Source organism: Pinus tabuliformis, chromosome 1_2, assembly GCF_031772625.1.
Source record: "Pinus tabuliformis cultivar Carrire ecotype Pingquan chromosome 1_2, CPIR1, whole genome shotgun sequence".
NCBI lineage: Eukaryota > Viridiplantae > Streptophyta > Pinopsida > Pinales > Pinaceae > Pinus > Pinus tabuliformis.
In genome coordinates this window covers 573,813,634-573,826,028 of record NC_142298.1, presented here as the reverse complement: position 1 = coordinate 573,826,028, position 12,395 = coordinate 573,813,634, and the positions used below count along the sequence as shown (strand labels likewise).

General features: G+C 41.5%; 1 pseudogene; it reads left to right on the top strand.

Annotated features, from left to right (window-relative positions):
• The first annotated feature begins 2,353 nt into the window (after positions 1 to 2,353).
• Positions 2,354 to 2,946, top strand: LOC149206897 (putative histone H2A variant 3 pseudogene; annotated as a pseudogene).
• The last annotated feature ends 9,449 nt before the right edge of the window (positions 2,947 to 12,395 follow it).

Genomic DNA, 12,395 nt, shown 5'->3' with positions numbered 1-12,395 from the left:
TAATAAAAAAATGAATTGCATGATTTATCTTTTATATTTCTCTCGCTCTCCATGTGTGCTTAACATGGTATCAGAGCCGCTTGTTTTTCTGTGGCATTTTATGTGCATGTCAGTGCTGCACCTCTACCCATAATCCTGAAATAGTAAAATTGGCGTGCTAGATATGCAAATTCAAATGTTTTATATCAGCGTGGTCTTCATTACCTGTGTTTGAGCTGCCTTGAATAGCGCAGATGTGGTCTTCATTACCTACGTCTGAGCTGCCTTGAATAGCGCTGATGTGGTCTTCATTACCTGTGTCGGAGCTGCACATCTATCCATACTGTTCAGACAGAAGCGGTGTACGTTAAATTTTTTGAATAGCGCTGTCACTACCTGTTTTAGCGCTAATGACTAAATAAATCCTCTGCAAATCCTCTGCCAGCTCTGTCCTTTCCACGCCATTTTTCATTGTATGTTGCTTGTCCTGCTCATTACTCTGACGTGCCTTTTCCATGCCAACCTGAATGCGGTATATGGTATTTTCTGCCCTAACAGGCTCACAGCCTGCTATGCAGTAATAGCGCCGACGGTTTCTTCTGAAGCCTTACAGAAAGAAGCACGTCCGCTTTGTGAATTATCTGCAGACCTCCTGGAAGACATTCGCCCACTCTGCGAATTGTCTATCAATAAACTGTCTCGTCCGGGCAACATTTTAACGCTGTTCCATATTTAAATCATATTGAATGGAAGGGTCTCTGCGTTTAAATGGTATCGACATTCGATTGGTATCGGGTTCGCTCTGATTCAGTGGGTTCTGGTGTCCTGCGTTAAGGTGTCACCCGACCACTCACACATGCCTAGCAATAACAACAAAAATGGCTACAGTGAGTTCTTGATCGAAGAAGAGGAAGGGCTGAACGATCACAATGTCGTCAATAAATGCGCTGAGATCCAGAACGCAATGGGGGGCGCTCTTCTCTCTGAAACCCTGACGGAGATTTTAATTCTGGTGGCTGTACATTCATTTTCTGAGCTGCGCATTATTTTCTAGCTTGAGCATACGTATTGGGGGTATTAAATATTGTACAGACAAGTAGTTTCCTCTAAGTTGGACATGGAACTGACTACCCAAGGGATGAGTTTGCATTTTGAAGAAGTCTCTCATCATCAGCACTAGTTGTGGGTCGTATTTCTTATGTTGGACATGGAGCTAACTCCTTAAAGGCCGAGCTCCCATTTCTATGCAAAACCATGAACTCTGGAAGTGTATTGAGGAGAACGAGATCATATTTGAGTGTGTCTTCGTTGCTGTAGCTTCATTCTTTGGGACAAATTTTATGTGGCTGGTTGGCTGTATGAGAGCCGTATTGAAGTGTTGGACCTGAGACTCATTTTCTGGGTAGTATATTTCACAACCAAACGCTGAAGCGTAGCTGCCAGTGGACTGATATTTGTATTTACATACATATCTCTCTTGCTGCCCATGGTGTCCATATACGACAGCCATCGACTCGGTTGAGTGTTGAGCGAATATTGGTATTTCTTGGTAGGCGGATTTGTCCGAGGTCCAGTTTCCATTAAGCTTTAGAGTTTCTGGAATGTAAAGTCGATGATATAAATTTGCAAAGGAGTGCAAATCGTTCTCCCCGCTGCACGTAATGACTTTGACATCCTGTAAAAGATCTTACTGTCGGTGATAAATTATTTGCTCTTGTGGTTTCTCGCTGGTGATAAATACTCTTCTCAGAGCATCCATGTTTGCTTTCCGGACCATTGCATTTGCAACAAGGTTAGATATATCGTTTATAAGTTGTTGTTCCTCTTGTCTTGATTGTTCCTCGTAAGCTTTCTGAAAATCAATGATACTCTGCTCATGAACTTCATGAGAATGCTCAATGTGTTGCTGAAACTTAGATGCTTGATCTGCTAAGTTCTCAAAGAAACCCATTGTAGCCCCAGATATTGATGTTATTAACTCGATACTTGTGCGGGCTCTTTCACGCATTTGCTGAGCAAATTCAGCAATTTCTCCCTGCTGAACCGAAAGAGTGGTTTGAAGTTCCCTGAGTATTGAATCGGCTTCCCCCGCTGCCACACCAAGCATTTCCTCAAGTGAATTGCCATTAGTAGAGGCAGTGTTCAATAAGTTGTAGCAGACTTGAATCCGCAGTACATTTCTTCATACATGTCCTTCAATCAAATATGAAATTATATATTTATGCAGTCATCGGGTTTCCTCTCATTGAAGCCGCTCCTCCTGTCCCGCCGTTGAGAGTTAAGATTGTTTTATTTTGAAATCGCAGCAAGCAAGATATCTCACCGTGTTGTGGTAACGCTAAGAGAAGAACTGGAAATGCAATCGTCATGTTGAATGGTGGTTCAAGCCATTGTCTCTCTTTGTTTTCAAGATACAGCTCTGCAAGTCGTTTTGTCACAGAGACATGTTGTTCGATTCAACTGTAAACTTTCGGATTTCCAAGTCATCCAAAACCAATTGAATTGTTGGCACTCCGAGCTAAATATATCCCCTAAATTTGATCCAATGAAGGATGTCTCAAAGCTTGTTGTCTAGACTCTCATAGAACAAGATATAACCATGATCCGTGTTGTTTGAGTACTCCTGTGCTGAACAAGTCCTCGGCCCCTGTCAACAAGGATAAGGACAAGAAGAAGCCTGTTTCTCGCTCATCCCGTGCAGGTCTCCAGTTTCCAGTAGGACGTATCCACCGCCTGCTGAAATCTCGTATATCTGCGAATGGCAGAGTGGGAGCAACTGCTGCTGTATATTCTGCAGCTATTTTGGAGTATTTGACTGCAGAGGTTTTGGAGTTGGCAGGAAATGCAAGCAAAGATCTGAAGGTCAAGCGTATCACCCCTAGACATTTGCAGCTTGCTATTCGAGGGGATGAAGAGCTCGATACTCTGATCAAAGTGTTCCCTGAAATATTTTATGAACCCAGCTGAGAACAGATGGCATCTGGCTCCAAGAAGGTAGTGTTGTAGATTGACAGAAATTAAAAACAAGGCACTGAAAATACCAGTTGCGCCTTGTGGGCGAGGAAGGATTAGCTCCAGTTGAGGTTCTCATGAACAGGACATGAATTCAATTTTTTAAACAGGTTGAGGTAGTATTTATTTATGTCTTTACATACACCATTTTGCATTGGGAATCTACCTTTTGAGTTTCTCTTCAACAGTTTAAGCTCACTATTTTTAGCCAAATTTTTAAGTGGTATATGTTGAAAGTTGGTCTTAACGGTTGCTCCAAAGCCCACCATTAAGGCTTGATATTGTTTGTAGAAGAAGATATTGCATAATTGCTCACATTCTTTATTTGCCCACTGCTAAGAAAAATGGCTAAGCTTGAAAGAATATTAGAGTTATTGAGAACTCTAATCGTATCCACTGTTGACAGCACAATCATAATCAATAAAGACATTATTGATGACATTCAAAAATGTATACAAAATGCACAAGAAAAGATAGAGTTTTTGCAGCTTGAGACAAAGTTACAGCAGGAAGAATTACACAAGTGGAGTCATCATTCTGAACATGTTTCTGTTCAGAACAATGAAACAGACTCCCATAAACAGCAAGTCAATATTGTTCAAGTTCATTCAGATTCAGTACCCAATAAAGCAGCAGTTGTACATACAGATGCAGAAACTCAGTCTGCACTTCCCAAGCCCATCATCAGACCTTGGGAACAGCTTGTCCACAACAAGCATAGAACTGGTCTTGGATATGACAAGGACTTGTCCTTTCATATTCCAGACTACGCCAAGCCCATTCAATTTCAGAGTGTCGGATTCATTCATGACAGTTCACCTGCTCCTCATGACAATTCAGCTTCAGCTGTTCCAGATTCTGCCCCTCTTCTACAGCAACAACAACAACAACAAAAACAACAGATCGTGAAATGCCAACACTGTGATCGAGTTGGCCATTTGAAAGATCACTGTTTTGATCTTCAACCATGTAAGCACTGTCATAAAACCAGTCATTCTTCACACAGATGCTTCAGAAACAAACGTCCTGCAAGAACAAAGATTCATCTTGGATGGATCGCTTCTTGGAAATGGGCATCAATAGCCAAGAAGATATTCCAAACACATGTCAGAACTTGTTCCAGAATATTGAACAGTCTTGCAGTTGAGTTTCCTCCATCATCTCACCTTGTATCTGACATGGGGGGAAATGATGGTCATCTACAAGCTTCAAAGTCACATCAAGCGAGCCTGAGCCACAACCTACCACACCAGTTTCAAAGTTGTAGCCAGAGACAAAGATGCCCGTGAACATACCTTCAGTTGGCAATCTGGGACACTTCCTCTAGCAGAAGACTTCAGCTTCTTGCCAGTTTTGGAAGCATTCCAGGAACAAAATTGAGAACACTTCCTCTAGCAGAAGACACCATCTTCTTGCCAGCTTTGGAAGAGTTCCAGGAATTGCATTAAGCATTCCAGAGTTGTTGGTCATCCTTAAACCATCACAGGTTGAGACTTCCCTTTTCAGGTTGAAGTTTTACCTTTTATGCGGGGTGAGACCTCCCTTTTATGGTTGAAGGTTTCCCTCTTTAAAACAATAGGATCACTTCCTCTAGCAGAAAACTTCTGTTTCTTGCCCGTTTTGGAAGAGTTCCGGGAACTGCACTAAGCGTTCCAGTGTTGGTGGTCATCCTTAAACCACTGCCCTTTTTACCAACATTTCATAGAGCACATTCAGCCTAGTGCTGCCATGCATTTTTTTGCACATTTTGTATTACAACTCTCTTCTTGGACTCATACATAACCCTTCGGATTAAGGGGGGGAATGTTGGACACCTAATCCTAAATGGGTTAGTGTGGAAGCCGAATAGACCAAAGCAGTCCAAGAGACCTTGGGATCTGAAACCCAAGAGTCACGTATTGTACTATAAATGTATATCTCATGTTAATAAAAAATGAATTGCATGATTTATCTTTTATATTTCTCTCGCTCTCCATGTGTGTTTAACAATTATAAAAGTAAAAATAAAAATTAGTTAAACATAAAAAATAAAAAACACGACCTCACAAAATTATATATATAATTTGCCAAAATAAAATAATTCTTTCATAGAATTATTTTTTTGCTTCTACGTTTCCTCTCAATTATTATAATGAGACGTTGAATCCTGCTTTTACTCGTGAAGCATATGATTGCTTTTACGCTGAAAGATACATGTATATGATTGCTCAAGTTGGCATAGGTGCCTCTTGACATGAAAATATATATTAATCTATTTTGATATCTTCTTGATGCATCTTAGCTTTGGTGTGTATGGTTATATCATTTTTCATGTAATATCTTTTGGGTAGACTTTTTAATCAATGTTTTTTAATATTAGTGATGTAATTATATTTTTGTAATATTGGGTTATATTAAATTTTATTATTTTATTCGGTTTTTATTTCAGATTGTGATTTTTAGTTTTCAGTTTAAGGTTTTTTCTTCTTTTAGTCTTTTAATGTTGTTTACTAGATTTCTAACCTTAGATCTATCAAATTTCTAACTTCCATAAGTCTTTTGGTATTTTGTGCAGATCACAAGAACCAACCGCGACAGAGACAACAAATTTTTCCGAGACTTGTCGACCATGAATCAAGGAGCAGAAATCACACTTTTCTCCCCAAAAAGTGTGATCTAGAGGTCTAGAGCGCACCTTTCAACCCAAAAAGTGTGATCCTCCTGAAATCAGGTTAGTACTTGCGATTTTTAGGGTTTCCCAGATTTTGTCAGATCTGTTTCTAGGTTTTGTCGAGAGTTGTCTGTTGGGTTGGTTGACTACTATCCTATCCCGCTTCAGCCTTGATCTACTATGATTTACTTGTCGAAGTGGAATTTAGCCCCTTAGGGCTTCTAGTATGCTTTCACCTTTATAAGAAGCGTTTAGCTGAGCAAGAAGTCTGAGTTTCTACAGCACTTTCAGCCATATTTTACATATCTGTACCCTTATGTTTCATATTTTCAAAGATAGGTTGTTTCCATCCAAAGTTTCATTTTAAACCTTGTTTGGTCATTTTCCTTAAGGTCACATTGGTTGCCCTAGATTTTTCAGCCATCTCCCTATCTTTTTGCAATGATTTTCCTCTCTGGTTTTTTTGCTGTAGTTGCACCAATTTCCAACATCCTAGTGTCATTTGATCCCAGTCACACCGACACTCACATCTCTTGACATTTTTAGTGTTTTTTTAGTTGATTTCGCCACCAACCACCACAGTGTTTGCAAACCCAGTTTGTGTGGGGTTTAGTTAATTCATTTGATGTTCATTTTCTATTTTTAATTTCAGCTTATTTTCAACAATATTTTTTCTTTTTTCAAACACGATCTAGGCTTAATTAATAAACACACTTGCACACACAAGCAAACCTTAAGTGAATGGTGCTTGGTTTACACCACCAAGCCAAGACTTAACATAGTTAATTTATCTCCCCAGACAGAGACAAAGGCATATTGTTGATTTCCCTTCACCATTTCCGTGTCACTTGTGTCTTACCATCATTACGTCACCAAGGCATTTGTCATGGAGACTCTTAGGCCTTCATCCCCAATTTCCGTTTGGGAATATTACTCCTCCCCATAGGGTTCGAGTTCATAGTCCCCCGAGTCCCCATACCAACTCTTCTTCTAGTACATATGATTCATCATCTGATTCTGAGCCTCCTTCACCACATATCATCACCATGTTTGGACCAGAAGTTGGTGCAGGAACCCAACCTAGTGTTGGCTCCTGTCCTACTCTGCTGGTCACATCTAGCGGAACCACCTCAGGAACCGTTCTGACATCCCCCATGTTCCCTTTTATGGCTGGGTTAAGTCTCCAGAATTTTAGCCAGTTGATAAATGACCCTATACACCACGATGTTGGTTGGCCTGCAATGGCGACTAAGCTTCCCTCCGACATCCCAAAGTTTGAGGGTAATTTTGCAGAGGACCCCATGAATCACGTCCACTCCTTCCATATCTAGTGTTCATCCAATTCCATCGCTAATGACTTCGTTTTTCTTCGATTGTTCCAATGCATGCTCACTGGAGATGCTGCAAAATGTTATGTAGACCAACCCTCCGCCTCTCATTCCATTTTCGTGATACTTGCTAAAGCGTTCCTCTCATATTTTTAATTACCTCTCTGATACGACACTGGTACGGAGCTCTTCACCTCATTCCATCGGTCCTCCACCACTCGTGTTTCCAATCATGTTCAGGAGCGGTGTAGAAGGAGGAGCACATGTCATGCCCTGCCCTTCGAAAGCCGTGTCTAACTTGATTAGTTTCTTAAGGGCCTTTTATCACCCATTGGCAAAGATTTCGCATCCGATTTTCCTCAGACAGAGGAAGAAGCTCTCCAAACTGCTCTGAGATATGACCTGATTTATGTGCAATCCGATTATGTCTATACCGTCATTCCAGACCTCCCCGTCCTGGAGGTGTCAATGCACCGGGGGCATCTCATGCCGCCGATGTTATTATTGGAACCCTTTCACATCCTTCGCGATATACTCAACATACTTATGGTTATCCGCAGGGGGGCACCAGTTCCTCCAACATTTATGCCCCTTCTGTTAGCAACATGTTTTCAGGGCCTGCAAATGCTCAACCTGTCTACCAAACCATTTCTCCTCCCTATGCACAGTCAAGCGCTCCATCCCATTAGCGCAGCCTCCCATGCATCCTCAATCCCATCAGCCACATCCCCTTCAGGGTCAAGTGTTTGCACAATAGAGTGCGACAAATCCCCAAAATTCGAAGAAAAAGAATAAAGGGAAAGGTAAAAAGGGTAACTAGGGTAATCAAGGTAATCAACCTAGTGAACTCCAGGGGAACCAACCTAACACCAACAACCAGTAAGAGGGCAGTCAACCCAAGCAGAACAAGGCTATTCGTACGAATAAGACTTGTGCATGTTGTGGTGTACATGGCCATTATACACATGAGTGTCCTCTCTTACCCCAGATGCGTCAAATGTGGGAAGCTCAAGCAGCTTCCAGAGGTCAACCGCCCATCCCGCAATCGCCTCAGAATCTTGCGCCATCTCAATCAACTGTGCTTACAAATCCTTTCCCTCGGTAAGGATTTGTTACTGCTCAACCTCAGCCAAGTCAAGCAACCCATCCCCACCAACCCTCTGGTCCTGGTGACTACTAGATTCTTATGATGAATTCTGATGAGGTTAATCCCTTCGATACCAACCTGCAAAGTCAGTTCCGTCAATATGACAATCCATTGACTTTGTCCATCACTAAGTCCAAAACCAAAGCATCTACTGAGCCTCTTATGACACGAAATAACCTGTTACAGATTTCTCAGCCTAAAGTTGAGGCAATTCCTAAGATACGAATGGGACCATTACGTCGTAACACGACTTCTAACTGAGCTGCCCATACATACAGTATAGTAGATGACTTGGCACAATCACCTGCTGCCATGTTGACGCTGGAAGTACGCCAGTTATGCCCATCTCAAAAGAAAGCTCTAATAACTTCTTTGGTCGTAGTAGATCCTTCTAACGATCATTTGATTGTATGCTCAGTTGATACATCAAAACATCCCCCATTACCTTCATCTGTTACTTTCCAGATACCAGTCTGATCCTATAATGCCATCATCTCCCAATACATTATTGATGAAGGTTCATCCACCAGTGTGATGTCTGCTATCATTTGGAAGCAAATTAATTCACCGGAGTTGTCCCCATACACCATCACTTAGCGTGCTTCAGACAGTCACTCCTCCCAGCCTCTCGACATGTATCGCAATTTTTTAGTGACTCTTGTGGGCAAGACTATCCATGTAGACATTGAGGTTATTGATGCCCCTTTAGATTACAACATTCCATTGGGTCGTAGTTACACATATTCCATGTTGTCCGTCGCATATGCAGTTTTCCTCAAGGTGTGTTTCCCCCATGAAGGGAAGATCATCACTATCGATCAGTTGACATACTATGAGCCGACATCTGTCACCTCCCCTGAGTCCATTATCTCGTCAATGTCAAATAAAGAATCTTCAACTCTTATCACCGGTGTTTCACTGGGAGTCTACAAAAATTCCTCATTGTTGGGTGCTTTCCTTTGTCCTCCCCCTCTCATCTTTGAGCCTAACTCTTTGCGTGTTTGCATTATATAAGCATCATGGGTTGCTCTCAAGTAGTTTGGTACATCCGATCAACAACCAACTCCTCAGGACCCTATTATTTCCATCTCAACCGAGCCATCTGGATCGACCCCCCCAAGACCTCCTCTGTTTGTGGGTGCCTCTCCCATGTTCCCACAAGGAACTGTTCCTCCATGTCTCAACCATCCAGGAACTGTTCCGCCGAGAAATTACCCTACAAGCCAGATACCTTTCTTGTTTCCCCTCCAGGAATCTTTTATGTCCCTATCGTGGCTTCATTGGTCCTCCCTAACGTGACTTTAGGGATCCCAATATGGTACATTGATCCCCCAACAAGCACTCCACTTGGTCAACTAAGACCTTATCATGCTTTGACCTCGGTTCAATCGGTCCCTACACCCCTATCGTTGCTCTAGTTCCATCACAATCTCAACAAGAACCCATTCCTTTTGCAAAAGCATCTGGACAGGGGGAAAATCCAAGAGGAAAGAACCTGAGGACAAGGCCCCCCAAGCTCCTCCATCCCCCAAGGCCCCAAATCCATCACCTCTATGCGCTTTGTGTAAAGTTGTTGGGAATGCCACCAATAATTGTCCTGAACTCCCTCATCTTAAACCTTTGGTTCACGAAACGTTCCCTGAGTCAAATATCCCTGAAGTTCATGTTAACTTATCAAGTCCAGCCAAGAAACTCAAAACATTACACACAAATCACACTTGTGCCTTATGCAATCATCATGGTCACTATTCCCATTGTTTCCCTCGTCTTGATGAATTTCGCAATTTCCTTGAGGTGCTTCATGAATACGAGACCACTCGTAGTGGATCACCTACTCCTCTACCCATGGATTTTGGTACCACTAGTAAACCATAACAGGGAGGAATCTAGTCCCACCATCGTGATCCCTCCCCCCAATGTCGAGATGATGGACTCCATGGGCCATATCCTTACCTGTCGTCATCCTTGAGTTCCTCACAGGCAAACCTTTCTGAGGTTTCTGCGCGTGCTTCTATCAAACCTCTTTCAACAGAATCCCAGGTCTCAACATCCATAGATCCTCCATCTACTAGCTCGTCATTTACCATTCCAGATGATGCGTATGTGAACCTTCTTTCTCAGGTTGATGCACCAAGTACAATCGCCGCATCATGTAGTCAGTCTTCCTCCCGTCCACCCATCTTCCATTCTCATAGGGACATCATGGAAGCCATGACTACCCCTGATTATCCTTGGGATGATATGCACCATCGTGCATACTTCCTTCCATATTTGGAATCCACCACTCTAAATATATCCATAACGCCCATAGCATACTAGGGGGCACATAGGACCCTACATCTCCTTATCATCCTTTGGAGGATCTCGTGCCAAGTTGGGCCGAGATGCTTGAATCTCTTTTTCGAGCACTCGGAATACAATTCCGCTCCACAAACTCCTCCTGCTAGGGGGCATCATTTCGACCTTTTCATACCAGATCAGTCCCCTCCATCACATATGTTTGCGATTAGTATTCCATGCTTGGGCGCATGATGGTCTTCCCCTAGTCATCTTCTCAATTGATTAACATGAGTCTCGGCCTAGATCCCACTGGACCTAGGTATGGTCGGATGTCCTCGTATTCCTTGGATAGTTTGTCCTACCGGCCTCTCCGGCGAGCCATATGTACATCGAATATCATAGACGTTTGATACCATATCTTCAAATATTCTACTCTATGTCCAAATAGTCCCCATGTTTGACTTAGTGGTTGAGGATGATTCTAGACCTCCTCTAGTAGTTCATTCTCGTTTTCCTCTTCCCTTAATTGTTCCCTAGGAACCATCGTTCCGAGAAGCATTAAGGCCATCCTTAGACAAGTAAGGCCACTTGCCTGAAAGTCATAGACCCTGATCTCAATGGTCAGTTTCTCTGCTACTATCTCCACAAGATTTAGGGCATTTTCCTCCTCTCCAAATTCCCCACAACTCACTTAGTAAATGAATTCGAATTGGAGGGAAAACGTCCTTTTATAGAAAAACCCACAATTTTTTTGTCACCCATTGGGACCAATCCATAGCTCAGTTTGACGAACCGTCATCATCGTTAGAAAGCTCTCATAGAGTATTATAATGGGTCTTTCTCACATTTTAATGATTTGACACCTCACCCGGAAGCCATTTTTCCAAGAAGGGTCACTTCGTCGCATCTTAAAATCGAATTTATTCATATGCGACACTTGTACTTTGGGGACCACCTTCCCTTGGCACTTTTCTTCTCACGTGTCGATTTTCGTCATGAGTAGCCATCATTTACTCATGCTTTCATGGTCCCCATCGGGCCTCTTCTGTGTGGTAGTGTCATCGAGTCACCCTTGTTCAGAGCATCCGCGATGAGTCACCTTTGCATCCGTGGAGTCTGTTTCACATCCCATTATAGCATGTCACAGTATTTCATCCATATTTTCATATCATTCATCATGTGTTGCCCATTTTGGCCTCCAGTCATACTGTCCCCCATCCCCTTCAGAGTCCAGTCATACTTATAACTCAAACAATACATGATAATTTTGGAAATCAATATATATATTAATATTTTATATTTATTCAATAAAATTTTAGAAAATAATAACTTACTATTTTATAATTATTATGAATCACAAAAGTCTTAATTCTAAAACTTAGTATTTTTTAAACATATAAAATAAAATAAAAGAACAACACCAGAAATAAAAATTGTTATACAATTTTAATAATAATAAAAAATTATAATTTTATGTTATTATTGTTTTGAGGCTTCTGATTAGTGCTTTGTGTGTAGTTTTCTTCCGGAGTTCTCGCATCCATAATTGTTTCAATCCACGTTTGAGGATAGATCAGTAATTGTGTAAGACAGATCTCATTGGAATGAATAAATAGAGTTAAAGGACATAAATGGAATGAAAATAAGAATTTAATTATTTTCAATTTATTGAAAATAAAAATAAAAATAAATTTTTATTTATAATTAATTATTTTTAGGCCGATAGGCCTTCCTATGCATCAACAATCGTCAACACTTTTACCCTGCTCCATTGGATCAGGTGAGACACTTTCAACCATTGATTTGAAGTGTGATTGCTTTTTCCAAATATCAGTTGAGTTGCTTTACTGCTTTTTCCCATTCTTTTATGTCACTCTTGAAGATATTTTCACTGCTTTTCCCTGCCAGTTGTTGTTGCTGTTCTTCTTCCCTGGCTTTTGGCAGGGACTGGTTAGTATTAAGCATCTCACAGAGCGCGTTCTCACTTTCATCTCATCAT